Genomic DNA, 10,467 nt, shown 5'->3' on the forward strand with positions numbered 1-10,467 from the left:
CTATTTTTTTTTTATTAAAAATGAAGAAACAGAAACGAGATACGAAAACACGTTATCAAACGAGTCCAAGTTGTCATTTATTTTATATTTTGAAGCCAAAGTCCTAACATTTTCTTTTCCCTTTCTTTTTATTGTCTTGATTCAGTGAACTTACAAGCACGCATGGAACGAAGCCAAGGTGACTACTTGGCTAAAATAAATCCAAAGTTTATCAGCTAATTACACATTTTTGTAATTTTTCTTAAAAAAGCAGCACCAAAACACACCATGATGAAAGTTAGTGCAAAATTTAATCTAAAAAGAATAATATTATAGAAATAATAGACTCGAAAAAATAAAGAATAATGGTGAACGTTACCCAATTGTTGAATAATTGTACTCGAATCTTCATGTCCCATAATAACGAGATATGAGATACTATTTTGGTATCTCTCTCGTAAATCTTAACAGTACTGTAACAGCTACATTATGGTGGCGGTTCAAGGCATTTTCATAAGATTGAACAGAACTTTTCATTTGATCCTTATGATTTTCTCCTTAATTTGCTACGAGCAATGTTCTTGGGCCAAAAACGAAGCACATGACCTTCAAATTGGTTATGTTTCATGCCTTATGGTTGCTCTGCCCAATTTTCCAATGTCAAATATGTTGGGTAAATATACGTTGTATATATGAACTGTGTAGTACTGACAAACAGATTACAACGTAACTGGCTACAAACGATATAAATTTGAATAACTTGATGAACACCAAAATTTGTTAAAAATAGTCGAGGCACACTTCAATAGCGTTGACCTGAAGACAATTATTCGCCCTGCACAAGTTGCTAGCAAACTTTAGCGATCGTCTCAGCAGGATACAACGACTAACTCCAGTAGAACTGAAACCTCGAACTACTCAGATCTGGCAGAACTCTTAGATACTTGCTCTCAACATAAACAAGAAAAACAACTCGAAAGAAGAGAGAATTCTTGTGGGAGGAGGAGAATACTCAATTGTGGTATGTTTGGATCTCAAATGAAGAAAACTACAACTATATATAGTTGTCCATAACAAGTAACATCTCACAAGCATTTTAACACATATAAAGTTACAATTGTAACTTTAACAAAATAAAGAAAAAAACTTCTCATTTGAAGTATAACTTAAACTTTAACAACATGTAACTTTAACAAAATAAAGTTACATAACACAAAGTTGAAACAAAAACAACTTCATGAAATAAATAATGAAATTGTTACAAATGTAAAATAAGTTTCAAATTCTTAATATACAAATTTAATTTTCGGATGTTAAATTTGTATACTCAATGGTTTTCTCATTTTCTTTCACATATTAAATATCCAACAATCCCCCGTATGAAAGAAAGTGAGACAGACAAAACACGACCAAGACGTTGAGAGCAAATAGATATGTTATGCATCAGAAGAGGTGTCTTTTGGACTTGAACCTTCCTTAGTGAATATTTATCGAATTTACCAAAGAAATAGTGAGAACTAGCTTTAGAACTATCCTTCTCATGATAAATTGAGACAACAAATATCACACATAACTCATCTTGTATCTTTGAGTTCTATATGCTTGTGTCCATTTTGGTCCTAAACAAGATCTTGAATTCATAAGAGCTTTAGAGAACATAAGCCATTTGAAAAGTTCTCATAGAACCGACCCAATTCTACTCTCACATAGGTGATATTGATTAAGAGTATTCTGCCATTACTCCTCTTGTAATCAAGATATCAATATGACCTTAACATCAACAGATTACACACATAACATCATAGACATAGGATGAAAGTATAAGTTTCTTAGTGTGTCAACTATGAATTATCCAGCCAGTTTGCCTATTGAACAGAGATCTCGGGATCTCCAGTCAACTAGGTTAGGTTACCACCAGATATTTCATTTCATAGGCTTTAGCTCCATTTCCCTCGATGTATATGCAACTTGCTCTCTTGACAGTCCTTTCGTCGAAGGATCTGCAACATTCTCTTTTGATTTTACATAATTAATGGAAATTATTCCATTAAAGAGCAACTGCCTGATAAAATTATGCATGCGTCTTATGTGTCGTGACTTCCCATTATAGACATTATTCTTAGCTCTCATTGAGGCTGCTAAGCTGTCACAATAAATACATATGGCATTTACAGGCTTCGGCCACAATGGAATATCTTCAAGAAAATTTCGAAGCCATTCTGCTTCTTCTCCAGCTTTATCAAGAGCTATAAACTCTGATTCCATAGTAGACCATGCTATACACGTCTGTTTTGAAGATTTCCATGACACAGCTGCTCCATCTAAGGTAAATATATACCCACTGGTTGACTTAATCTCCATGCTATCAGAGATCCAGTTAGCATCACTAAATCCTTCCAGTACAGATGAATATTTCTTATAACACAATCCATAGTCCAAAGTGTACTTCAAGTACTTTAAAACTCTGACTAACGCATTCCAATGATCATGCCCGGGATTGCTAGTGTATCTTGCCAATCTTCCTATTGAATATGCAATATCAGGTCATGTACATTAAACTACCCACAACTCTAGAGTATTCTAGAGAAGATACACCTTTACCATTATTCTTCTTCAACTTACAATTTGGATCAAATGAAGTAACTACTGACTTACTCTCAAAATGACTAAATTTTCTCTATACTTTCTCTATGTAATGAGATTGAGATATATCCATTTGGATTTCTTGTTATTTTGATTCCAAGGAAAACATCAGCAAGACCAAGATCTTTCATATCAAAGTTGGAATTCAACATCCTTTTAGTGGAATCAATGACACTTCTAGTTGTGCCCATTATCAACATATCATCCACATATAAGCAAACAATGATGCAATCTTGATCTATGGTTTTAACATAGATACATTTATCACACTAATTTATCTTAAATCCATTAGATAACATAGTGTGATCAAACTTTTCATGTCATTGTTTGGGTGCTTGTTTCAATCCATAAAGAGACTTGACAAGTTTACAAACTTTATTTTCAAGTCATTTTACAACAAACCATTCAGGTTGTTCCATATATATTTCTTCATCTAAATCTCCATTTAAAAATGTAGTTTTTACATCCATTTGGTGTATTTCCGAATTTTTTAAAGCTGCTATAGCAATTAACATCCTTATAGATGTAATCCTCGTCACTGGAGAATAGGTATCAAAGAAATCTAGCCCTTCTTTCTGACGATAGCCTTTAGCTACTAAACGGGCTTTATATTTATCAATAGTGCCCTCAGCTTTTAGCTTTCTTTTGAAAATCCATTTACTTCCAATTGGTTTACTCCCAGGAGGTAAATCAACTAATACCCAGGTATTGTTTTGCAAAATGGATTCTATCTCACTATTGATAGCTTCTCTCCAATAAGGTGCATCTGAAGATGACACAGCTTCTTGAAAATTTTAAGACTCCCCATCTATCATATATGTTATGAAATCAGGTCCAAAGGAAGTTGCTTTCTTAGCTCTTTTGCTTCTTCTAGGCTCGATCTCAGTTTCCTGATCGTTTTGATCTTTCAAAGAGCTAGCCTCATGATTTCTTTTGGTACCATTACCTTTCGATCTTTCTTCTTTAAAAGGAAATATATCTTCAAAGATTTCAGCTTCAATAGATTCCATAATAGTATTGTTATTAATATCAGGTATTTCTAATTTAATCACCAGGAATCTATAAGCAGCATTATGCATGACATAGCCTATAAAAACACAATCAACTGTCTTAGGTCCAAGTTTTGTCCTTTTTGGTAAAGGAACTTGTACCTTTGCCAAACACCCCCACACTTTGAGTATTTTATATGAGGGTAACTTCTTTTTCCACACTTCATAAGGTGACTTATTAGTCTTCTTATGTGGAATTTTATTTAAGATAAAGTTTGCTGTAAGCAAAGCCTCCCCCACAAATTATGGGGTAAACCTAAACTATTTAACATGCAATTAACCATGTCCTTCAAAGTTCGGTTCTTTTTTTCAGCTACACCATTTTGTTGTGGTGTATAAGGTGTTGTAGTTTGATGGATTATATCATTAACTTTACAAAATTCAGAAAGTGATGATAATTCATATTGACCACCTCTATCTGATCTAAGCACTTTTATTTTTCTCTCAAGTTGATTTTCAACTTCTGCCTTATATGTTTTGAAAACATCTAAGGTCTCATCTTTACTATGTAATAAATATACATATCAATATTTACTACAATCATCAATGAATGTGACAAAGTATCTCTTACCACCTCTTGTGAGAATACTTTTCAAATCACATACATCACTGTGGATTAAATCAAGTAACTCATTACTTCTTTCCACAGACGAAAATGACTTTCTAGAAAACTTTGATTCAACACAAACTTCACATTTGTGTCTATTATCAATGTTAAAATTAGCCAATAGTCCTACACTTACCATTCTTTGTAAAGAATGATAATTGACATGTCATAGCCTAGAATGCCATACATCACATAACTTAACAATATAAGCAGAAGAGTTGTTATTATTATTGTTGTTCTTGGGTACTAGTGCCAGTACATTCAATTTGAACATGCCATCATTTAGATAGCCCTTTCCCACATACATAGCCCCCTTAGTCAAAATAAACTTATCTGACTCAAATACAAACTTGAACCCATTTTTGTTGAGTAGGATTCCTGACACAAGATTCTTTCTAATCTCTGGCACATGCCACACATCAGTGAGGGTAAGTATCTTTCCAGAAGTCCATTTAAGTAGGACTTTTCCTCTGCCTACCACTAAGGCTGTTGAAGCGTTTCCCATGTACAGTTTATTACTGCCATCTAGCTTCTCATAAGTGGTGAATAGTGATTTATCCCCACAGACGTGCCTAGTAGCACCAGTATCAATCCACCAACCTTTGGTGTCAGAGGCCATATTTACCTCAGAGATGACAGCAATTAAATTGTCATCTTCCACAGTGTTGGTCTGGTTGTTGGAGCTTTGTCCCTTCTTGTGTCTACAATTTGCAGCTATATGGCCACTCTTGCCACAAACCCAGCAGATTGCACGAATGCACTTGTTAGCGTCATTCCTTGGCCCAAGATTCACATTCTTTGTCTTGGTTTGATTCTTCTTGGGATGACGCCTTGAAGCTTCAGCAATATGGGCATTAGCTTCAACTTTACGTGGCTCTTTGTTTCCCTTTCTGTTGTCCTCTTCAATGCGGAGTTTCACAGTAAGATTCTCCATGAACAACTCTTTTGCTTGTGTTTGAGATAACATTTGAATTCTCTCCAAGGAGGAGGCAATTTCTCAATCACAGCAGCAACTTGGAATGATTCATTAATAACCAATCCTTCACTTTGCAAATCACTGATGATAATTTGCAATTCTTCCAACTGGTTGACTACCAACTTGGTATCAACCATTTTATAATCTAAGAATTTTCCAACAAGGAATTTCTTAGTACCAGCATCTTCCAACTTATACTTTTTGTCTAATGCCTCCCACAATTGCCATGAAGTATCAAAGGCATTGCAGTAGACATTATACAAGGTATCATCCAGGCAACTCAGGATGTAGTTGCGACATAGAAAATCTGAATGCAACCACGCTTGCTTGACAGCTTCAGTTTCAAGAGTGATTGCTTCTAGGGGAGTAGTTGGACAAACCTCCTTTAGGATGTGAGCAAGATTTAGTGTGGTGAGGTAGAAGATCATCTTCTGTTGCCATCTTTTGAAGTTTTCTCCGTTGAACTTCTCTGGTTTTTTTGCATGTGATTTGACAATGGTCGATCCCATCATCGTAGGAGCATTGGCAGAAGTGTTTGCAGCCATCAGCTAATTGTCTACAGAATGTTGGGTAAATATATGCTGTATATATGAACTGTGTAGTACTGACAAACAGATTACAACGTAACTGGCTACAAACGATATAAATTTGAACAACTTGATGAACACCAAAATTTGATAAAAATAGTCAAGGCACGCTTCAATAGCGCTGACTTGAAGACAATTATTCGCTCTGCACAAATTGCTAGCAGACTACAGCGATCGTCTCAGCAGGATACAATGACTAACTCCAGTAGAATTGCGACCTCGAACTACTCTGATCTGGCAGAACTCTTAGATACTTGCTCGAGAAAAACAACTCAAAAGAAGAGAGAATTCTTGTGGGAAGAGGAGAATACCCAATTGTGGTATGCTTGGATCTCAAATGAAGAAAACTACAACTATATATAGTTGTCCATAACAAGTAACATCTCACAAACATCTTTAATACATATAAAGTTACAATTGTAACTTTAACAAAATAAAGAAAAAAACTTCTCATTTGAAGTATAACTTAAACTTTAACAACATGTAACTTTAACAAAATAAAGTTACATAACACAAAATTGAAACAAAAACAACTTCATGAAATAAATAATGAAATTGTTACAAATGTAAAATAAGTTTCAAATTCTTAATATACAAATTTAATTTTCGGATGTTAAATTTGTATACTCAACGGTTTTCTCATTTTCTTTCACATATTAAACATCCAACAAAATATGGCTTTTTGTATTACAAATAATCCTCCATTTGGCATTTTCTTGAAAGAAAAAGGGTTGTTTAACGATAAAACTTGGCCAATTATCAAGTGCCACATCATTAATTTAAATAAATGAGATAATTGTATTTTGGGTCAATAAAAAATCTACCATTAGTCTTCAATTAATTTTACAATTGACAAGTCAAATTATATCACGTGTCTTCCTTACCACTGTTCGATGGCATTGGCTATAACTTCATCAACTTATTCAAAGTGTGGGCTCAAACTATGCAAGCCCATGAGAAGAAGACTTGTAAGACCCACTAAGAAAGGCTACCTCTCATTTGGGGCATTCAGATTCAGAATCGATTAAAGCCACCTAGAGCCATAAGAGTTATCAGAGTATTCCAAGGCTTCGTGAAGACTTGAAGAATCAAAGAATTGAAGATTTGAAGACTCGAAAAACCGAATACTACAGGACTTCAAAAATTGGATTCTCTCTTCATCAAAACAACAAGTCCAAGCGAAGCTGTAAGTCGGAGAACTTCATCAAGCTGTATAATCGAAGACTTCTTCAAGATTGCAAGTGGAACTTCATCAAGCTGTATAACCGAAGATTCAACAAGCTACCAAGCCAAAGGCTTTGTCAAGCAAGAAGTCGAAGACTTCGTTAAGCAACAAGCCGAAGAACTTCGCCAAGCTACAATCTAGACAACTTCATCAAGCTGTATAACCAAAGAACTTCATCAAACTGCATAACCGAAGACTTTAACAAGCTCAAAGTCGAATACCCCAAAGATCATTCAACATACTAGAAGCTGAAACCCCATCAATCCCAAAAATTCATTTATTTTGGCTCTCACTCTAAAAAATTCCTTGCGAGCAGAAAGCTTTACTTTGGTTTCACTTAAAAGGCTTCATACCAACGAAGATAATTGTTCTCATCTGTATACCATGGACCAATCCCTTCCCTAACCAATGTGAGACTTTATTTGCGCTTCTTGCAACCCGATCAATCCTCCCTTCCAACAAAGTACCACTTGTATCAGCTTGTTGAAATAGTACTCATTCATCCGTCTGCAATCCTCCCCTCGAACAAAGTACCGCTGAGTCTCCTCATAACTAGTCATCCATCCATCCAACTCATATCTAGGCCAACTCCTCTTCTCTAGAGCACATTGCCTGTTCACTTCCGATAGAGTTCAACCATGGATCACACCATAACTACATTTTTTGAGGCTCACCAGGCTTCTTTGTTCGGCACCCGAGGATTCTCAACCACCGATTACATTGTGGGAACCTGATGTTGACCATTATCGCACCCTCATCCACAATTATGTAATGACTATTCAGCCTCCAAGGATTTCTCATACACAAGTAGATTTTTAACCATGATTATGATACCTACCACTTTTGTTAGGATCGATCTTGAAGCTACTATCATGTAAAGAGTGGAGGAGATCAGAAGATGCATGCATAATAGTCTATGAAGAAGAATAAAGGGAAGAAGAGATTTTACACCAAGCTACTATCATGTAAAGAGTGGAGGAGATCAGAAGATGCATGCATAATAGTCTATGAAGAAGAATAAAGGGAAGAAGAGATTTCACACTAGGTGTAAGTGGTTTGGCCAAAAATGTATTGGGGAATTAGGGCTCCAAATAATTTTCCCTTCCATAGTTATCCAGTTAACTAAGTCAATCACACAATACTGAAGAGATATAAGGAAAGTAATAAAACGAACAAATTTATACTGGTTCACCTCAACAATTTATGAGTTACATCCAGTCTTCCGTTTATGAGCTACGTCCAGTCTTCCACTCAGATTTGTGTTACATTATAATATAAGATTAGATACAAGCACTCTCAACCATAGATATTCGCTCTCTAGAGGTCCCAACAAAAACCCCAAACCTTCTAAGTATTTAACACAATGATACTTTGGTATAGGAATGAGAAAACTCACACTAGAACAAGATTTAATTACCCCAAATATGTTGATCTTGCTCTGCCCTTTCTGCTGCCAACAATCTCAAGCCGCTATCTCTGAAATGCCAAAAAAATCCCCCAAAACGGCTGCCAAAAACCTAAGCAAAATCATTGCTTTTATAAAGAAGATGTCGCAACGTCCCACAACACGTGCATTCCTTTTTTTTTTAATTTCTATTGCAGCGCCCTATTTCAATTATTTTTCATTCCTCTTTGTCTCGATGGAATCCCGGCCTGACCCGACTTGACCCTAGCTCTTTTCGACGTCGATTGGACTCCATCAATCCCAATAAAAAGGACCTACATCCACTGTATTGTAGATAACTTTCTTTATTCAAGTGAGTATCTTTAAGGTTACATTTTACCATGCTTTATTAGGGGCTATTTATACATTGTTACATGAGATCGGTATGTTACCCAATCTTACAGACGGGTTCAACCACTGCAAAAATAAAAAATTTCCAGAAGACGTTCTACAAGTGATCGATCTGCCACTGATTTGTTTTTTCCTCATTTTTCAGGTGTGTAGACACCAGTTAGCTGTAAGTAGTGTTCGAACTTTGCTTGAACTACTTGTTTCGTCAGCATATCGTCCATATTGTTCGAGGTATGAACTTTCTCCACCTGAATTAGCCCTTTCTAAATTTGTTCTTTCATGAAATGAAATTTCACATCAATATGCTTCGTTCGATTGTGAAATTACTGATTTTTAGAGATATATTGTGCTTCAATTATCACAATATATTTTTACTTCTTGTTGTTCGTGTCCAAAGTCTCTTAGTAGTCCATTTAGCCATAGGGCCTCTTTTATTGCTTTTGCCCAAACAATAAATTATGATTCTGTGGTAGAAAGTGCTACCACATGTTGCATAATAGACTTCTAACTAATAATATTTTCCCCCACAAAAAATAAGTATCCAGATAGAGATCTTCTTTGGTCAATGTCTTCGGCAAAATCAACATCCACAAAGCCATGGAGATCTGCCTTACTTTTCTTAAAGGATAGGGCTATAGAACTTGTGCCTTTTAGGTATCTAAGAACCCATGTCACAGCTTCCCAATGCCTTTTTCCCGAATTAGACATGAATCGGTTGATTATACTTGTGGTATATGCTATATCAGGTCTGGTGCAGATCAACTCGAGTGAGGAATGTACTTCATGTACCTGGTATGATAATATTACTCTGAAGTGGGAGAATCTAGTGTAGAGAGCGGGAAGTGTTGTGCCAATGGAATTTTGATAGCTTTAACTTCTGTCATTTTGAAACTTAGAAATCACTCTAGTATAGTAGGGAGTTTGAGCAACATGTAACTCTCCTTTTACTTTGTTTCTCTATCCCTTGTATCCTTCTAGCTTCTACCATATCCTTCGTATCGAATTTTGTATTCAAGGATTTTTTTACTTGTTTGATCATTTTTCTTTCCAGCTAGAATCATATCATCAACATGTAGTAGTAGGTAAACTTGATCTTGCTTCGATGTTATTTTTACATAGAAACAACTGTCATATGAGCTTCGTTTGAAGCTATTTGCTTATTACAAATTCATCAAATCTTTGATACCAACACCTAGGTGACTGTTTTAGCCTATTCAAAAATATGTTTAGGAAACCTACTTGTTCTTTCTTGCTTTTCTGTATGTATCCTTCAAGCTGTTTTGGATAGATTGTTTCCTTTAGGTACCATGAAGAAAGGCTGTCTTGACATCAAGTTGATCAAGTTTTTAGATCCTCAGTAAAGAACAGTCTGATTGAAGTGTGTTTTACAACTGGTGAAATAACTTGACCATAATCAACTCCCTCTCTTTGAGAGAATCCTTTGGCCACAAATCTGGCTTTAAATCTTGGTCTTGGACTCCTAGTATATTCCCTCCTTAAATTTGTATATCCACTTAGAAGTTGTTGGCAAATCCAGACCCTATAATATTCGAGTGGAAAATTATGAAAAATAAGTAAAGCCTTAATTAATGGCACAATAAAGAAA

Source organism: Momordica charantia (assembly GCF_013281855.1).
Source record: "Momordica charantia cultivar OHB3-1 chromosome 5 unlocalized genomic scaffold, Mcharantia_2.0 BLBB01000005.1, whole genome shotgun sequence".
Lineage (NCBI taxonomy): Eukaryota > Viridiplantae > Streptophyta > Magnoliopsida > Cucurbitales > Cucurbitaceae > Momordica > Momordica charantia.